The sequence below is a fragment of the Helianthus annuus genome, chromosome 4 (genome assembly GCF_002127325.2).
Source record: "Helianthus annuus cultivar XRQ/B chromosome 4, HanXRQr2.0-SUNRISE, whole genome shotgun sequence".
NCBI classification, from domain to species: domain Eukaryota; kingdom Viridiplantae; phylum Streptophyta; class Magnoliopsida; order Asterales; family Asteraceae; genus Helianthus; species Helianthus annuus.
In genome coordinates this window covers 33,087,115-33,107,435 of record NC_035436.2, presented here as the reverse complement: position 1 = coordinate 33,107,435, position 20,321 = coordinate 33,087,115, and the positions used below count along the sequence as shown (strand labels likewise).

Here is a 20,321-nt window from a genome sequence, read left to right as displayed (position 1 = left end):
GGTTTCTGTTGAGACAATTATTGCCTAGATCAAGAACTTATGGCCAAAGAGATGTCCAAAAACACTTCAAATGTTAACGCTTTCATTGCAAATGCTTACGATTTGAAATGTGTTGAAAGAAGCAGAAAAGTCATAGAAGCTGCTGAAGCGAGGCGGAGAAAGCTTGAAGAAGAGGAAGAAGAGGAAGAGCGATTAAAAGCTGAAGCCGAAGCTGAAAAAAAGAGAAGAGCTGAGTTTTTACAATCAAACAGAACAGTCAAAGAGGTTCCTGAATTTGAAGTTAAAGTTGACGCTGAACTAGTCAAAATTCCAGAAAGTGCATGAACTGTGATTCGTTAATCAAGCAGAATAATGAGTTGTTGCACAACATAAACATATTGAAAGAATCCTATGATATGATGAACAGAGAAATCAACAAGTATACGGATTCATATGGTGAACAAGTTGTGGCAATGAATACATTAAAGAGAGCGTATCTGAGACAGCTGGATGATGTCAACTTTCACATAAAGAAGTGTGCTGAGCTGGAGTTAAAGTTGGCAACACAAAAAATAGAAACTGAGAAAGTTAACAAGTTATTAGAAAGCTACTCATGTTCTACTTTTGTTGTTGATAGGATTTATCCGATCGTGAAAGATTTGAAGACGTTTGAAGAAGTAAAGACATTCAAAGAATATAAATTTGTGACAAAAGATGAAGTAGAAGTGAAGACTTCTGGTAAGAAATCAAGTGTGGTCTACAATAGATGTCCGCCCCCGGTCGAAAATGGATATTCACCTCGAAATCCAAGTTCTGAAAGAGTCGAAAAGGCAATAAACTTACAATGGGTGTCTGGGCCATCGAATAACTTGCCAGAAAATATTGATGTCACGTACACGTCGTCCGACACTGATCATGAGTCAAAGTTGATAAAAAGTATGGTCGATCAAGTGTTAGATAAAGATGACAGTGAGGAGTCAAACTTGGAGTCCAACCCCGAGTCAAAGTCTGAGTCCGATGCGTCAAAGTCTACAATCAAAAAGGACAAACGGGTTTATGACAAACAATTTTTGCTTTCGAAATCTAATTTGAATGATGAATCGGTCAAAGTAGCATATACTTTGAAAGGTTCTGACAAATTATATTCTGATGAGTGTTTTCCAATAAGAAGTGTCAGATTTGAAATGATTCAAAAGGTTTTCAAAATCACAGAAATTGATATTTCTGAAATAAAAGATTTAAATCTTAATGGAAAACCTAAACAATACACTTCAAGAGATCAACAAAGAATTAACAAGAAAATGGGTTACAATTGTGGTTATAGTTTCCAAAAGAAACCAAACCATAATCGTAATTTCAAAAAGAAAGGATTAGGTTTTGTTCCACCGAAAAACTATAAAAATGAAAAAGTTTATAAACCGAAAACTGTGTTTGTTTCAGGGAAAACGACAGAGGCTGAAAAAGAACAATCATTCAGAAAGCAGACAAATAAGGAATTCCTTGCCAAGAAGCAAGAAGAGTTGAAGAAGAATGTTGTTCAGGAGAAGATTGAAACCAGAACTTATTTTCAGTGTAAAACTGTTGGTCATGTTGCTAGGAATTGTCCGAAGACATTCAAACCAAAATAGGAAGTTTCTGGTAAAATGAAAGAGAAAGTTGCGGATAACACTGAATTGAAAACCCGAAAGTTCACAGGCTTTGAAAATTCAACTTTTGAAAAAGGAGAATCTTCAAAAAGTGTTTTGAAAAGAAAAGAAAATGTAAAAAATCAAAAATGGGTTGTGAAAGGTTCAGTTAACAGTTCTGGTGATGAATCTGATTCCACAAAATCAGAGGAGCCACGTGTTGAGAAAACAGTTGAAAGAAAAGTTCCGACTATGAACGATTGAAATTTTCCACCGTTGCGTGCTGAAAATTTTATGAAGAAAGTTGGAAAAGTTGAAATTTCAAATCAATTTTATTCTGACAAGAAAAAATTTGATGTTGAAAAGACTTTCAACGGAAATGTGAAACATATTTTTGGCAAAATGGTCAATGGTAAGGCCAAAGGTGTTAAAGAATTTTATGCTACCAAAAGAGGAGTTCACAGGTCCGTTAAAAGTAAAAAAGAAGAAGATGTGGTTACACCCAAGGAAGGTCAGGCTTGGGTGGATATATTTTTCAAAGAGTAAGAACCTGACTTGCCGGAGATCCCAAGTTGGTAATCGTGGATCATGAATCAACATCATTCTTTATTATGTTTGTAAAATGTGTTTTTGAAAAGCAGGACTTGCCGGAACTCCCAGGTTTGTAAGCGAGGAGTAGGAATCGGCACCTTGAGAATTCAACCAACGGATGGTAATTGGTTGAAAAACAGGTTTAAAATGCTTAATTGCTAATTCTACAAGTAATATGTATGATTGTTGTGTTTCACAAGTGGTTCAGGTTGGTCTTACAAGTGGTTAATCAAGGTCATTAAATTGAACTTGAATTAACTATCATTCAAAAGATTGGTAAAACAAAGTGATGATTTGAACCCCAATTTTACAAGTGGTAAAATCAACAAAACTTATTTTCTAGAAAAGCCGTTATGATTAAAACAAACTTAGGTGTTTTGAAATCATTATGGGAAAATAGTTTGTCGTGAGGGGGAGTTCTGATTGTTTAAGCCAAACGAATGGAGAATTGAAGCGATTCGATATCAGTTTGTTCTGTACAGTTTGTTTTCAATTTTTGTTAGATGTATTTGAATTTTAGGGGGAGTAAGAAATTTTAGAAAATCCAAAAACATCAGAAAATTTGAAAAAGCCAAAAACATGATAAAACTGAAAAATGAGTTTTTGTTGCATAAAAGAGGAAATGATAGTACATAAGTGAACTATCACAACATGCTAAAGATATGAAATGTTTAACAAGTGATAAACAATCTTACTGTGGATGTGTCGGTAGATTTTTGCACACTTAGTAAATTGAAATGAGATATAAACCTAAATTCAAACTTGCTTGATTTATGGGTAACTATTCTTGGATATATGGGTAACCCCCGAAATCTTGTTCGAAAGGTCCCTCTTTCTGAGATACTAGGTCTTTATACTCAATGATATCTGGGGTATTATTCCAGGACTTCTGCTGTATGGAAGTACTGACCTAGTCCTCGAATAATACTTTCTGCAAAAGCTTTGAAATATAAGCTCGACCTCAGCAAGTTGATAAAACAATAAAATTGATAGTCACTGCTGTTGTAACAAAAAGATCCTCTTAAGGGGACCCACCGAAAGTCGAAGTCGTCATCTCTCTGCGTATACGGAAGTATCGACCTGAGCTCTCACGGCCCTCGCACATAACCCCTTTACAGATATCATATGTGGTATACTCACCTGTAAGACTGAACACTGGGATCTGGATATGGGAGTATATTCAAGTGGAGTGATACGCAACTAAGTTCAAGTTTCTAAAACATTAATATCGTATCTCGAATCAATTGAAATTTGTGTGAAAATTTAAGTGGACAAATATACTGACAATCTATGTAAATTGTTTAGAACTTAGAATGTTTAAAGCTTAACGGTGTTAGTGATGTGTTTCAAAACTGATATGATTCTCTTGCACGAACTCACAAAAATATTGTTTGTGAATATTTCATTTCCGCATTTACTTTCTTTAAAAATCCAAAAAGATTTTAGTGTGTTTTAGCATAAATTTTGAAAAATTCAAAAAGATTTTCGACGACTGATATTGAGAAGCTGATTTTCGAAATTCTAAGTGCTGAACTTGAAGAACAGGTTTGGGAGAGTGTATGTGAAAATGATAAGAGATAGGAAAAGATCCTGAATGTAAAATCATTATTGTAGTTTCCAACATAGTTTCTAAATTATTGAAAAGGTTTAATCTTTGATGAAACTTATGTGTGGGTAGAGATTGTGCAGGTAAATGCGTGTCAGGTGAAGAGTTTGTGATGGAAGAGAGTCAGGTAACAATCCTGAACCAGATGTGAGCCTGATCATGATCTCAGATTGAAGCTGTGATTTCCAGACTACGATCCCAGTTGAATGAGAGGGGGAGTCTGAAGACACCGAGTCAACATTCAAGAGGGAGAAGTTTGTTGATGATAAAGATAGAGTTTGAAGATTCTGGAAATGACAAATATTTTAGAGAAAGATTGAAGACTGATAAAGACTGTAGAGTGACAATCGAAGACTCGACACTGAAGACTCCGTCAACATCCGAGGGGGAGTTTGTTGGTGCACTACGTCTGTCGACTACGTCTTATATCGAGTCTAGTGATGTATAGGTTAGATATGGCACGAAGTCCTAGAAACATGTGATAGAGATAGTTTCGCTTATATGGCTTTGTCTAGGTTTCGCTTTTGTGTCATGGGAATAGTTTCGCTTATTTAAACATGCTAGTTTCGCTCATATATACATGTATGAATGAGCAAAACCTGTTGGCCTCTATAAGGGGCATTTTAAGCGAAACTATAGATATAGTTAGAGGTGTATTCTTCCGGCAAGCCACGAAGTGCTGCCGAAGTGCTGTCAGAGTCTGTACAAGTTCTCAAGATCAATATAACAGCAATTAATAGTGAATCCGGCTGAAATAGCACCAAATCATTAGTTTCCGCCTCTTGATTTGGATAGGAATTCTGCTGATCGACTCAAACAGGGCCGAACACGATCCTACAAAAGCAACTATTGGCCATTCTTCAAATTGTTTTTCTTCAGCTGGATAGAATTTTTCTTTCATGATGTATGCAAGATATTCTTTTCTCATTTCTTTTCGTAGATCTGCTTTGGGTGGTAAAGTTGACATTTCTTTGCTCAGATCTTGTGCATATACTTCCATCTGTTTGACTTTAGTGAGCAAAAATTCCATTTTTTCAGAAATGGCTTTGTCACTTTGATCTTCACTTTCAAGTTTGGCTCTTATCATAGCCTGCCTTGTTTTGATCTGGAGATATTCATCCATATTTTCTGGGATTATAAAGCCTATTAGAGAAGGGACTCTTCTTTTTGAAGGATCATCCTCGGTGTAGTATTGTCTCATCTCATTTTTTACAGCATCTAGTTCCAGTGGATATTTTGCAGCAATAGAATCAAATTTGTCCTCATTTGATTGAGTTGTTTTCCTTTTTCTTGTGTAAAGCTTTATGGGTGAAGGGAATTTTGGTTGTGATGTAGGAATGGTGAGAGCAATGGTAGATGGTTGACTAACAACTGTTGAAACAACAGGTGTTTCAACCTCTATTGTCATTACAACTACTGATGTGTCTGTAGTTGTCTTCTTCTTTTGAGCAGGTGGTGATTTGGTAGTTGATGAAGTGTTTGAAGTGGTAGTGGTTTGAACCACTGCTTTTGAGCAGGTGGTGATTTGGTAGTGATTTGGAAAGTGTCTGACTAACAGGTGTTGAAGCAACTGGTGTTTCAACCCCTATTGTCATTACAACAGATGTTGTAACATCTGTTGTCTTCTACTTAATGGCAGGTGGTAATGGTGGTGAGTTTGGTTTTGGTGGTGGTGTTGTGATAATTGATGATGATGGTGGTAGGGCAGTGGGTTTGATGGTGTGTGGTGAGGTGGTGTGTGTTGAAGTAGTGATTGTTGATACAACAGCTTTAGTCTGGTTATCTTTTTCTGGCTTAATATAAACACCATCCTCAATTCCCTTTTTCTTCCACCTGATTTTATCCCCCTTTTTGGCATTATCTGGAAAGGGGTTATTCATGAAGAGGATAGTGGGAGGAACCTTTCCAGTGGTGCTTTGTATTTGAGCCTTGATAGCTTTGATATCTGCTTGAGTATCTTTAAATCTTGATTCCACCATGTTTGTCAGCATTTGTACATGTATTGCATGCCGCTGATCAGCCATTTGTTTTTGGTTTTCAAGCAGGGGTTTGGATACACTCCATAGCTCATTTGCAGCAGGTGCAGGATGTGCAGATGCTTGAGCTGGAACAGCAGTGGATTGTGCTTTTTGAGCTTTTAACAGTTGTTGCACCATATCCTTTATATCGGCAACTGATGTTTCAAGATTTTCAACTCTGCCCGTCAATTCCTGATATTTTAAATCATCACCCAATTTAATGGGATCATCTGATTCCCCACCAGTAGTGGTTGTACCAATGTGTGACTCAGGAACAGAGTCCAAAAAGTCATTCATTGATGCCCCTTGTTCTTGGTACTGGGGTCTTCTTCCTTCAACACTAGATAACCTTTTGAGGATACCAGAGGGTAATACATACTCTCTGGTGGTTATCATAGGTGCTATTGTAGGAATTGCCTTCAAGGGAGTCTTACTGATGAAACAAGTGGCCAAATGTAGATCTGTTGATCCAGCATTTGTAGTTGCTGCTCCACTTGAATTACTGACAGGAGGTATTTGTAACTCCTGCAGTGTAACCTCCTCAGTTGTTGCTGGGATAACAGAGGTATAAGCATCAGACCCAGTCACTTGTGGGAGTATACTCTCAGTGATAGGTGATTGAGAGGAACTGGTTTGTGTCTGAGTTATATCAACTGCATGCAACAGAGGTATTATGGATGGTGGTAATGTGGGGGGTGAAGATAAGGGTGTTGAAAGAGACATGTCCTTGGGATTAGGACTGAGGAAGATGGATCCAATTGAATCCAGAGCTTCATATTGTGGGGACCCTGTGTTTACAACCTGATCCTTTTGTGAGGATGCATGAGGAGTTTGAGGCAATGGTGGAGATCTGTCTTCCCTCTGCTGTGAGGAAGTAGCAGCAGTGGTTATTGGTGACATTTGTGTTGTCACTGGCAGTAGCTTTGGAATCTCATCTTCCAGAGGTGCCTTTGTTTTGGTTTTGTGGGGGCTTTCTGGATGTTTTCTTTTTGGTCTTTTTGGTAATGGCAAGTGTGGGTTTCAAAGCAGTGGTTGTGCTGCTATGATCACCTGGAGCAGTGGGCTCAGCAGCCGTTACCTGAGGAGCATTGTTATCTGCTAAATTTTGCTCAGGTAACTCTGCTTTTGTTTTTGAAGGTGTTAACATTCTAGAGAATGTTTCAGGTGTTAAACCATTTATTTGAAAATAAACACCTTGTTTGAGCAAATTTTCATTTTCTTTTCCAAATTTTTGTTCAAAATAGAAGCTTAGAAACCTTGGAAAAAGCAAAATGATTTGCTATCAACATTTTTTATCAAGTCATTAAAGATCTCCTGGGAGTAGTTATAATTTTCATTATTTAGAATAGCATAACCCATACATTGGGTCTTTAATGGTATTTCGTTAAAAGCAGTTGTTTTATTTGAAACACACATCAAAAGAGTGTGAAATAGAAACCCTGGTGCAGAAGGGAAATAGCCTTTTTGTAAGGTATCTCTTTTTGGTTGTTCTGCATACCCCCTACCCAGAAAATCAGTTTTCAACTCGGTTTTAGAAAAAGAAGTTTTACCTTTCTGATCATTGAGTTTAAAGACTTCTGACATTGATTGTGGAGTAATTTGAATCGCTTTACCCTGTATAGAGGAGTTGATGGCTATGACGATGTTATCTTGTTTTTCAAGGATAGCATTTTTCCAGAACTCTCTCTGGGTTTGTTGGTAAATGGGAGAATCTACTGTTAGCAAAGTTTTGTACTTTGATGCAGACAAGGTGTCGATGATGGAATCGAAGGTGTTGGTGGTAGTGGGTTTAGTGAGTAGACCCAAGTAGTTGTGAGGGGCTTTGTATGGTATTTCGATGGGTTCAGTGGCTATTTGAGTGGCGTCTTTGGAAACAAAGGATGAAGATGATTTTGATTTTGATTTCGTCATTTTGATGAAGAAGATCAAAGAGTGATTTGTAATGAAGAGTGGAAAACTGTTTTGAGAAGAGAATTTTTGGAATTCAATTCGACAGTGAAACCCTGTTTGGGGTTTTGGTCAGGGTTTTATTTAGGGAAAAAGTGAATGCTGATATGGCAGCGGTTACAACGATCTGATGGCTAAAAACTGAACACGTGCCAACCCCTGATGAAAGATTAAATAATGGAGGACAGTTGTTTTGAGAGCATTGATGGATCAACCATCAGTAGTTACAACGGTAACAAATTAAACAGTGGGTGATTTTTACTATCAGTGGATGACATATCAGTGGATAGAACACTGATTTTGATCAACAGTGCTTCTCAAGAATATGAGAGAGCAGGGGTTGATTTTCAGCAGTGGACAGACTTTAGAAAGCAGATGTTTGAGCACAACAGTAGTTAAGGGTAAAGAAATGGTAAAGATTTGATAGACCATTAAGTCAGCAACTGTTAGTGCAACAGTGTTTGAACTTTTGACAAATAAAATTTGAGCATCTGCTTGTTCAGATGTGGGAATTGATTTTGTCTTGTGTAAACACAATATCGTGTCCAACATCTGTTAATATACATCCGCAAGAATGCTATACTTAACAAATTACATTTTAGATGCAAATTGTCAAGTTTAATTTGTCAGCAGTTTTTCCAGGGATTTAAGTTCAAGGTTTCACCACATGTTTTCTACAAGTTTTGAAGCTTTTATAAATTCCTGACAGTGGTTAAGTATCTCAGATGATGAAAACCTTTTTACTAAGGTTACTCATTTTGTGTCTAATTATTTGAATTAGAACATGAGTATCTCAGTAGTTTAAAATTTGTTAACAATCAATTTTTGATCTGTGATAAAACAAACTTGAGGTTGATATGACCTTGGCACTAGTACCTTTTCCTTTTGATCTGTTTTTAAGGATAATATCTCCAACAAAAATAGAGGTTCTATATCCTGACAGCAGATTAATACTTTTACTATCAAAAACAAGTAAAAGTACAAAATATATTATTCAAAAAAAAAGAATAATATATCCTGTTTTATTGAGAAAAACCTTTTCAAGAAAAAATAATTAAAGGTTATTCTGAAAACAACATCAAAAAATAATTAAAGGTTATTTCAAGAAAAAATAATTAAAGGTTATTCAAATTAAAACTCATAGTCACATCATTCTCAAGTTTTAGGAATATGGTCAATGATTTGAAATACATTGTAATAACCACTGTTTGAGACCATTTCCTTGTCAATTGATTGCAAAAATGAGGAAACATGTACACATAGGTTTTTGAAAGTCCAGTTATACTTTGTTACCATGTGCTGATGCTGATAATTTGCCTAGACCTCTTTTGAGTTCAATCACTAGTGATACTTAGTGTTACCTGAACTTCCCTGAATTAATGAATGCACACAGTTGTTTGATGACAATTGTTTACCCAATTTTGGACTCATAAGTGTTTTGCATTCATACTCTTTTCTTTTGACTTCAAAAGTTTTGAGATAAACACACTTTTGGGATTTTTTGATATTTCTTTTTCCCTTTTTACTCTTCCCATTCATAAGTGCTAGGATACTTACTGGGAGGTTTTTATTGGAAAAATACTCAGACCAGAATCATTTTACAGCAATGTTTAGAGAGACTTGGACATTTTGCATATGCTTATGTCAAATCTCACATCACATATGATTTAGTCTGTTTTTCATCTGATTTTCTCGATGTGTTCTTAACAGAGTTGATTTGATCCTCCTTGTATGTGAACAAAAACACTATTGTTTTTATGAAACTAGGTTTTTGTTGACAGGAGGTTCATACCTTAGTATTAAACACGATGGAAACAGCACAAACTTCATATTAACACTTGAAATAAATTTGGTAAAGGAAATGATTATACCATAGTTATCAGACACATTTTCAGATCTGAACACTATAGATGTCTTATGCATGAGATCACTTGTTATGTGAAATTTGTGTGTCTTATGACATCTTGGTTGTTTTACAGAGTTTTTGAGTAGTAACTTTGAACGTCCATACTCGTTACTCTGTTTTTCAACAAAATACAGACAACCTTAGTATCAATGAATTTTGAGCTGAACTGTTATGTCAAATTGATTGTTAGATCGAATTTGACTGTCCGGGCTCTGATACCAATTGTTAGGATCTTAGGCTCTCATGATTTTGTTTGTTTGCATAATTTAAACATTAAGTGCAGCGGAAATGGACACAAACTTTGTAAACACAATCGAAGAAGAGAATAGTTTAGTAAACATATGCTTTTCGTAGAGTCAAATGATTACAATACAAAGTAAAAGATTCTCTAAGGTTGATTGCACAAGATGAAAGGATTGGACTAGAGGAGAAAAACTCACTCAGTCAATCAAATGTAACAGTTTAGGGTACCGTTACATTTATAGGCAAACCAAACCACTGAAGCATCTTAGCTGACGTCACCATGAAAGTGACGTCTAATAAACTAACAAACTCTATCTACTGTTCTATGACAACTGATCATACAGACACCTATTATACTCTAAACACTGATGTATAAACACTGATTCTTCATTCCACTGTTGTAGTCGACCACTGATGTTGAGCATCAGTGCTTTCTTTAAAGGATGATCAGACCTTGAAAGAGCAGTACTTTAGTTCTTCACCAGTGCTTGGAATTCATTAGTAGATTGAGCTTTAGTCTTTAATCTTCATCAGTACTTTAGTAACAGTTGTTCTATTGAGCAGTCCTTTGAAGTCTATCAGATGCTAGATAACCACTGACAAGGGGAGAGCTTAATGCAAATAGCTGCTTATGACTAATCCACTGTTGTGAACCGGTTTTGGCTTTCATTATCTGTTCCTCTGATAGGGTTCAATCCCAACATAAATTGAAAGAAAAGATGGTTGAAAATGACCCACCAATCAAACCTTTTATATTTTTAAAAAAACTCAAAATTTGAGGTTGGTGAGTGTTCAAAAAGATTTTACAAGAGAAAAGCAAATCTTGACAATCAAAAGTGGATTGTTAAGAAATCTGATGATAGTTCTAGCAATGATTCTGATTCGACAAAATTAGAGGAGCTATCTTCTGGCGATGAATCTGATTCCACAAAATCAGGGGAGCCACGAGTAGTGATGAAAGATGAAAAATCAGTTCCTCCAATGGATGATGCAAATTTTCCACCATTGGGGGCTGAAAAGTTTAAACAAATAGTTGGTAAAATTGAGATTTCAAATCAATTCTTTTCTGAAAAGAAAGAATTTGATATTGAAAAAGCTTTTAACCCCACTGTGAAAAATATTTTTGGAAAAATGATTGACGGAAAGGTCAAAGGGGTTAAAGAATTCTATGAGAAGAAAATGAAAGGAAAGAAACCGAGTGGTGGTAACTCGGAATCTCCCAAGGTGTGTCAGGCTTGGGAGAATGTTTTTAACTGAAAAACCTGACTTGCCGGAACTCCCAGGTTGATAATTGGTTAATCAGGGACATTAAGTTGGTAACTGTGATATTTTGATATTCAAGTGAAAATGTTTTTAACTGAAAAACCTGACTTGCCGGCATCTTTCTTGAGAAATTCACAGGTTGGTAACTGTGATATTTTAATCTTCAAGTGGTTAATCAGGGACATTAAGTTGTACTTGATTTTCTACATGTGGTAGTTGTTGGTAGAAATTAAAATTGTTAAATTTTTCATTACAAGTGGTTGATGAAACAATGTGATGAACCCCTAACCTACAAGTGGTTTATAAAATCAACAAAACTAATTTTTCGGAAAATCCATTTTGATTAAAACAAACTTAAGTGTTTTGAAATCATAATGGGAAAATAGTTTGTTGTAAGGGGGAGTTCTGATTGTTTATGCAAAGTGGATGGTGAATTGAAGCAATTCACATCAAGTTGTCAATTTTTGTACATTTTTTTTTTCAAATTTTCTCAGAAAATCAAAATTGAAATATATTTTGATTTTAGGGGGAGTAAACATTTTAGAAAATTTCGAAAATTTGACAAATCCAAAAGCATGATAAAACCAGAAAAAGCCAAAAACATTGAAAAATTCAAAAATGAGTTTGGTTGTGCAAAGAGGAAATGATAGTACATCAGTAGACTATCACAACACGCTAAAGATTTGGAAAGTCAAAAAGTGATAAATGGTCTCACTACGGATGTGTCAGTAGACTTTTACTCATTTAGTAGATTGTTTTCGAGATATAAACCTAAATTCAAATACTTACTTATCTCGTGAGGAACATCTCTCGAATATATGGGTAACCCCTGAAATCTTGGTTAAAAGATTTTCTATTTCTGATATACTAGGTCTTTGTGCGTGGTGATATCTGGGGTATTATACCAGGACTTCTGATTTTGCGGGAGCAATAGCCTAGTCCTCGTATAGTACTTTGCAAAAGCTTTAATCCTTAAAGCCAGCCCTCAGCATAAAAATGATGAAACATTGAAAAATGCTAATCATGTGCTGTTGAAAAAAAGATCCCCAAACGGGACACACCAAAAGTCGAACCGTCATCTCTCTGATTTTGCGGAAGCAATAGCCTGAGCTCTCACGGTTTCGCATTTACCCATTTACAGATATCATTACTGTACATTCACCTGTAAGACTGAATATAGAAATCCGGATGCGGGAGTATATTCTAAGGTGGGACACGCAGATAAGTTCAAATCCTTAAAACATTAATCTTGTATCTCGAAACAGTTGAACTTTGTGTAAAAATTTAAGTGGATCAATATACTGACAATCTACGTGAATCATTTAGAACTTAAAATGTCTAAAGCTTAACGGTGTTAGTGATTTGTCTCATAAACTGATATGATCCTCTTACACAAACTCACAAAAATATTGTCTGTAAATATTTCTTTACTGCATTTCATTAAAATCAAAAACTCAAAAAGATTTTCAGTGTGTTTTAGCATAAACTTTTGAAAAATCCAAAAATATTTTCGACAACTGATGTTGAAGAGCTGATTTTCAAAATTCCAAGTGCTAAACATGATGAACATTTTGTGAGGGGGAGTGTGTGCATAATGAGAAACGAGTTTGAATGTTTGGCTTACAAGTGGTCATAAGAAATTTTTAAAATGTTAAATCATTCTATTTTTCAAGAGGTTCATCAGAGATTGAATTTGTCAAATCATTGATTGATTAATATCCTGCAAATGGTAAATAAATTTGTCAAATTTTAAATTTGTGAAATTTATTTTGAGGTAGAGTATGTGCAGGTAAGCCAGGTTTCAATTCCTAAAGCAGCGTGTGTGCCAGGTCATGATCCTGGTCCCAGCATATTGATTGGGGAAGTCTGTAGATGAAAAAAGCCAGATTCTGATCCTAGAAGATGTGTTCTCGCAAGCTGCTGATACTGATGAACTTAAGGAATCAAGAGATTTGATCAAGAGAAAAAGAGAAGATTGAAGATTAGATCAACATCTGTGGGGAGATTATCTGTTGGTGCTGATGAAAAGAGAAAAAAGTTTGAGGATGCTTTACATTGTCAGATACTTCGGAGAGAGCAGACAGACTGATAAAGACTGAAGACGTTGAAGACTCGACACTTAAGACTCGTCAACATCCGAGGGGGAGTCTGTTGGTGCATACGTCTGTCGACTTCGTCTTGTATCGAGTCTTGTATGTATATAGATAGATCAGGGCACGTAAATCAAGAAAACATGTAATTTCACATGAATAGGTAATTTCGCATGAATCATGACCTTGTAATTCCACACGAAAAATTTTGATGTAATTTCACACGAAATTAGATTTCGTGTGAAATGTGATTTCGTTTGGAACAAGCTCATGCGAAATTAGCTGTCTATAAATAGGGGCTCTGTAATTTCGTTTGAATTCAGTCGTGTATGTGTCATTCCGGAGCCGAAGTGCTGCCGAACTGTCGTCTCGCTGTAAATCATTGTCAAATTAATCAGAAAGACAGTTAAAGTGTATATCTAGCTGAATTGAACTCGATACGTTTGTTTCCGCCTCTCGTATTGAGCAAAAACTCTTCTGAACGACTCGTTTGGTCGGTAAAACGATCCTATATACCATAATAATCTTTACGTTCAACGTAGATGTCATCGGGTCTAACCCTAAAAAAACCTAGCTATTTTCGTCCTGAAGCTTTGATCGCACCTGTAGGTAACTTGGCTTACTAGAGAAGAAGGAAGGGCATTATTGTGGAAACGAGGGTTTGATAAGGGATGGTATGTGTTATAAGGAATTGTAAATTGGGAAATTACCAAATTGCCCTCCATTTTAGAACTAAAAAGACTGTAATGCTCTAGTCAACTACTGGTTGACTAACGGCAGTTAGGCCAGGCCCTTAATTGTGAGCAATTGAATACGTCAAGGACTAGAGTGTTGATTTTTTTTTTCAAAACAGAGACTGAACCTGCGAGCGGGTGTAAACCTTATGGACTAAACTGTACTTTACTCAAAAGAAAAAAAAACCTAAAACCCCATCCCACCCCCCCCCAAAAACCTAAACCCCCCATCCACCGCACGCCACACCCAGACTAAATGCTTAAAACTAAAAGATAAAGCTAAACCCCAAAACTAAATGCTATTTTTTAGAATCTTTTTACACTTAAATCATGACTTTTAATAAAAAATTAAAAAAAAACAGTTTTCTTATTAATAAAAAGTTCCGATTTTATTGCAAAATTAAAAAAAAATGTGAGTTTTTTAAGGTCTTTTAAGTAGATTTGGTTGTGGTCAAACTCGCGATTTTCACCATAAATTGTAGTTCCTAAATGATTTCTACCATATATATATATATATATAATATAGGGTGGAGTTCTAGCGTGAACACTAATATATTTGTGAACTGAGGGAACAAATTCTGGCTATTGATTTACACACATGTATGAGGAAGATTAGTTTGCTCAGTTCGCAAATACAGTAGTGTTCACTCTTGAACCCAATCCTACACACACAAACACCCCCCCCCCACACACACACACACATATATGTATATATAGGGTGGGTTCATGCGAGAACCACCTTTATTGCGAGAACCGTGACAACCAATGTAAACACAACAAAATAAATCTGGCCACTACACCACTATCCAAAACCAAAAAAATACTTAACCCCCCCCCCCCCAAGGTAAATGTTAAAAACTAAACCATAAAGCTAAACCCCATAAAAAAAAAAAAAAAAAAAAAAAAAAAAAAAAAAAAAAACTAACCTCCACCCCCCAAAAAACCTAAACAGCCCCATCCCCCCCCCCCCCAAACAAGCTAAATGCTAAAAGCTAAACTCCTCAAAAACCTAAAAAAATCTAAAAAACACACAAAAATTTTTTAATATTTTTTTATAAAAAATCGCCAATTTTTGTCAATTCTTTTCTGACGAAAAGTAGCGATTTTTTATAAAAAAATATTAAAAAAATAAATTTTTGTGTGTTTTTTAGATTTTTTAGGTATTTTTGGTTGTGTTCACATTGGTTTTTGCAATAAATGGTCGGAAATTGGCCTCTAATAATCCCACTTAGACCTTATTGGCCATTAATAATCACACCTCGGAATATTCCCCCCACCAGTCCCACCTTTCACATCAATGGACTCGTATCATCGTTCCGATCAAAAGCCCTAAAAAATCTGTTTGTGATTTGGAAAAAAGCTTAACTCCGTTAAGTTTTTTTAACGGGGGACCATTGTAGGAAAAATATGTGAAAGGTGGGAGTGGTTGGGGGAATATTTTGAGGTGGGATTATTGATGGCCAATAAGGTCTAGGTGAGATTATTACAGACCAATTCCCTAAATGGTGATTTCTAACGGATCCTTCTCTTATATATATATATATATATATATATATATATATATATATATATATATATATATATATATATATATATATATATATATATATATATATATATATATATATATATATATATATATATATATATATATAGGGTTAGGATCAAGAGTGAACATCATCCTAATTTGTGAACCTAGTGAACTAATCATAGCTATTGATTACTTTTTAGATGAAAAGGGTATGATTGTAACTATACATATAAACTTAAATGGCAGTTATTAATATTAATTAACCAAAATGGTAACTGATCCCTATTTTTTTGTGAATCAATTTATTGATCCAATAATCAATAATTCAAATCCATTATTCAAACAAAAATGAAGTTCACGATTTCTTTTTCTTTCAATCGATTGGACAAGAATCATATTTTTCTTTTACAAAATTTTTACACATCTAGTCATTTTATAATTTGCTTAACCACTTTTATACCATATATCCAGTTATTAAATTTTACATTTAATAGAAACAATATGATTATAACTCATTATTATATGGTTAATACACCGATGTATAATTTTAGGGGTTCGAATATATATGTGTATACACACTTTACATGTGCCATGTTCCAGCAAATGCTTATTATACATACAAAAAAATTGACCAAAAGTTACTTATATACATGTGTAATTTTTACACCTCGTCTAAACAATGATTTTTTATAATACACAGGTGCCTAATTAAATGATACACATGTGTATAACGACAGTTTTAATATACGGTGTTTGATGAAAGCCAAGAGGACAACCAAAGAATCAATAAAAAAAACAAATGAGAGAGAAGATTACATATGAAGACCTAGAAACTTTGTACATATGTGTATAAAAAGGATATACATATATGTTAAAATAGTTTGGCTGAATAGAAATTGTGTATAAAATATACACAAACAGAACTAATAAATGGTTTATACACATATGTACTTGTGTTGAATACTCAAAGTACACATATTTATTTGTTCAAATTTCATATGTACGCATGTGCATAAAACGAATATATGTATGTGTATAAAATAGTTTGGTTGAATAGTAACTGTGTATATTTTTATATTAATAAATTAGTTAATTGGTGAGAGAAATGAAGAGAGAGAATGTACTTAAATATTTAATTTGGAAAGAGAATTAGTTAACAATTTACCCTTATACCCTTTTCGTTTATTTTCTACACATAAATAATTAGAAAATTGTCATTATTATTAATCTCAAGATCTCCTAAATCAATAGACAAGATTTGTTCATTTTGTTCACAAAAACAATATGGTTCACTCTTGAACCCTACCCTATATATATATATATATATATATATCAAAAGTTGGGGTTTAATTTAATCGAGCCAAACGAACAAGCCAACTAAAGAGCCAACCACGAGCTTTTTTTCGAACATTTGTCGAGCGAACTGTGAGCATGGTTGCAAAATTCATTGGGCGCTCCCTAGTCGGTTGACTGGGAATTGAGAGTACTTGGATATGTTAAATAATAAAGAAATTAGTTTTCGGTAAACTCTATATACGTCAAATATCTTAAATTTACTAATATTTATAACAAAATGTGTGAATATCAATATAAATAAAAAATACATGTTCAAATAGTAAAGTATTTCAAAAAAATGATATTAATTCTTTAATATGATAGACATAGGAATTATGTTTTCGTTTTTTTAAAGTCAAACTCGCCCCGAGTTGACACACTAGATCTGATTTTGCCCGAGATTGATCGCAGTTGATCGATTCCGAGTAATTAGGTGGAGTTGAATAAAGTCGTCTCGGCAACCTAACTTAAAGCAATTAGTCAGGAAGTACTTAGCCTTGGAGACACTAGGTTAATTACCATTTTTTATCTTTCATCATTCTTTATCTTTTTTTTTTTGCGGGAACGGTTTTTTTAACAGCAAAGAATCTCACTTGTAAAACCACCTGCTCGGGCCTATGTTCAAGGTCGACTCCTCTACTGCAATGAGACTGTACCTTCTGATGCGCGGGAACCGAATGAAATCCGTAAACCCTCGCCCCCGGTCAGGTTTGAACCCGTGATTAAAACCCCGATTCGTCCCTTCACCCATATATCCGTTGAAAATGGCCTAAGCGGGAATGGAAACCTACGACTCCACTAAGGAAGGTAGGCCTCTTACAACAAGATCAAATTCTCGGGACTTGTTTGCGGGAACTTGTTTTCCATTTTTAGGTTTCTCTATTCGTATGTATGATTGATATTGATGTTGATAAAATGTTACCTTTCTTTATTTTATTCACCTCAAAGAGCAGAAAAAGGCACAACCATGCGGAGGTGGGTGGAAACAGAATGAGGGGCTGTTTGATAGCCTCTGAATGCTCATTAAGAGGCTACCTTCTAATGGAACCATTAAGAATTTTACCAATGAGAAGGGAGAAGAATGTGACATGTGATGATTTACCATTCAGAGGTTACCTCTTAACCATTCAGACTTGAGATTACCTCTTATTCATTCAGAGGTTTTAAACCATTAAGAAGTAGCATCTGAATGGTCATTAAGAGGCTACCAAACAACCCCTGAATTGGGTTACATGGGAAGAGGACAAACGATCAAGTTTTGAATTTTTTCTTTTTTAATTTCTTGAGAAGATACTAAACTAGGAAAATATAAAAACATAGTTGCTACTAAAAGATGGACAAATCATACTCTTGAATAGTGGCATATCTATCTTTAAACCCATATAAAGTTTTATTTTGGCAGCTTATCAACACAAAGTGGCTAAATAATAACGTATGTTTTCTATCATATTTTGGCAGTTTTTCAACACAAAGTGGCCGAACAAATCAAAGTTGTGAAAGTAGATTTAACATTGATAGACGAGGACTACAAACTGCCACCAAGTTTATATCCTTTTTTAAGGTTAATCCTTCGGTCCCTTCATTCATGTCAACCTCGTTCTCACTTGTTCGCTCCCATTCAAAGCATTGGATCAGGGATCCCAATACCAACCCACCAATCCCATTACCATGCCTTCCCCAGGACAACTGCTTCTTCCAAACCCAAATGGCATTAACTTGAAACCATCTCTAAAGCCTTCTAGACCTTCAAATCTCTCCGTCCTAAATGTTTTGGGATCATCCCATATTTTTGGATCATTTTGTATCCCCCACACATTTACTAATAACATTGTTCCTTTAGGAACGTGATATCCTCCAATTATGCAATCTTCTGCTGACTCATGAGGCAATATAGGACCTGCTGGAAACATCCTCATGGTTTCCTTTATTATACAACCAAGATACGGTAGCTTAGGAATATCTGACTCCTCGAGGCGACGATCTTGTCCTACATAATTGTCGATCTCAGCCTGTGCCTTCTTCAGAACACTTGGATTGTTCAACAAAAGAGACATTGCCCACTCCAAGGTGGATACAGTCGTATCCGCACCTCCTGCTAATGTTACCTATGAAGGACATTTTTAATCCATAAGATTTGCATGAAGATTGACTTATTACTAAACTTAATTAAACAACACATGGTATTTTCAGAATAATTCAATAAAATGCTATTGACATGTATAAAATATGACTGATACAACTCCACTTAAAGTTTACAAAACGGAAGAAGAAGAAACGGGTCATCGCGGGTCCAGGTTTGGCTGACAGGAGCAATTTAATACCCTTTCTAGTGATTGGCTGGATCCCCTTGGTCAATCAAGCAACATGGCAGTAGGAATGTGGGGAGTCCCTAACCATCCAAATTCCAAGAGTGGTTATTAATTTATGCATTATAAATAGAAGGTTCTGTTAGTTTTCATTATCCAGAAAATTTTGATCATCTTTGTTTGTAATTGGAGAGATTGCCCCTTTCGAATTGGTCCTATTAATTCCAGTAATCGTACCTCCCTTAATCCCTAGACTCTATCATTGGTTCCATTGCCAGGAAACGAAGAAACAACAATGGTGGTCACCCGGAGCGGTTCTGATGGTGCTGGTTCTCAATCAAATGCTGTCGCAACGCAACTGAGTATGATTGCTGCTAAGCTCAAAGCCATGGAATCCTTAAAGGAGGACATGGCTGAGTTAAAGCGACAAGCGGCAGCGAGAGAGAAATCGAGTGGAAGCGGAACTAAGTACGATGAAGAGGAGCATAGTTCTTCTAATTTCAATCGCCGCCCCTATCACAAAATTGAATTCCCTGTTTTCAGTGGTGGAGATCCAAGGGGTTGGATAGTGAAAGCAGAAAAATACTTTCGATTCTACCATACGTTGGATGAAGAGAAAGTGGATTTTGCAGCTATGCATTTTGAGGGCGATGCCCTGGATCTCTACTCATGGTTATCGGCTGAACAAGAGTTGGCATATTGGGAAGATTTAACTGTTGCTTTGAAAAAACATTTTGGACCACCAGAGTTCCGAAACCCGTATGAGTATTTGTGTAGTATCAAGCAAACCAGGATGGTCCAGGAATACCGACAGGAATTTGCACGTAGATCATCTCGGGTCTCCAACTGGCCCGACCACTGCTTATTAGGAGTCTTTCTAAATGGACTCAATGAGGAGTTAAAGGCGGACATTCGCATCCATAAACCCCATTCGGTATACAAAGTCGTGAGCCTAGCGATAGAATTTGAATCCAAACTTAGCCATTCACGCCCCGAAAAGAAAAACACCTGGAACTCATTTAAAACCGGATTCAAAACCCTACACTCCAGCAACCTATGCCTCATCATCCACCAACCAACCAAAAACTGAATCTAAACCTAACTCTCGACTCACTGATGCAGAAAAACAGACTCACTTCCTTAAGGG

General features: G+C 35.6%; 1 pseudogene; it reads right to left on the bottom strand.

The window, feature by feature from the left end:
- Window positions 1-18,239: 18,239 nt before the first annotated feature.
- LOC110933147 overlaps window positions 18,240-20,321 on the bottom strand; it is a 33,987-nt pseudogene continuing 31,905 nt past the window's right edge.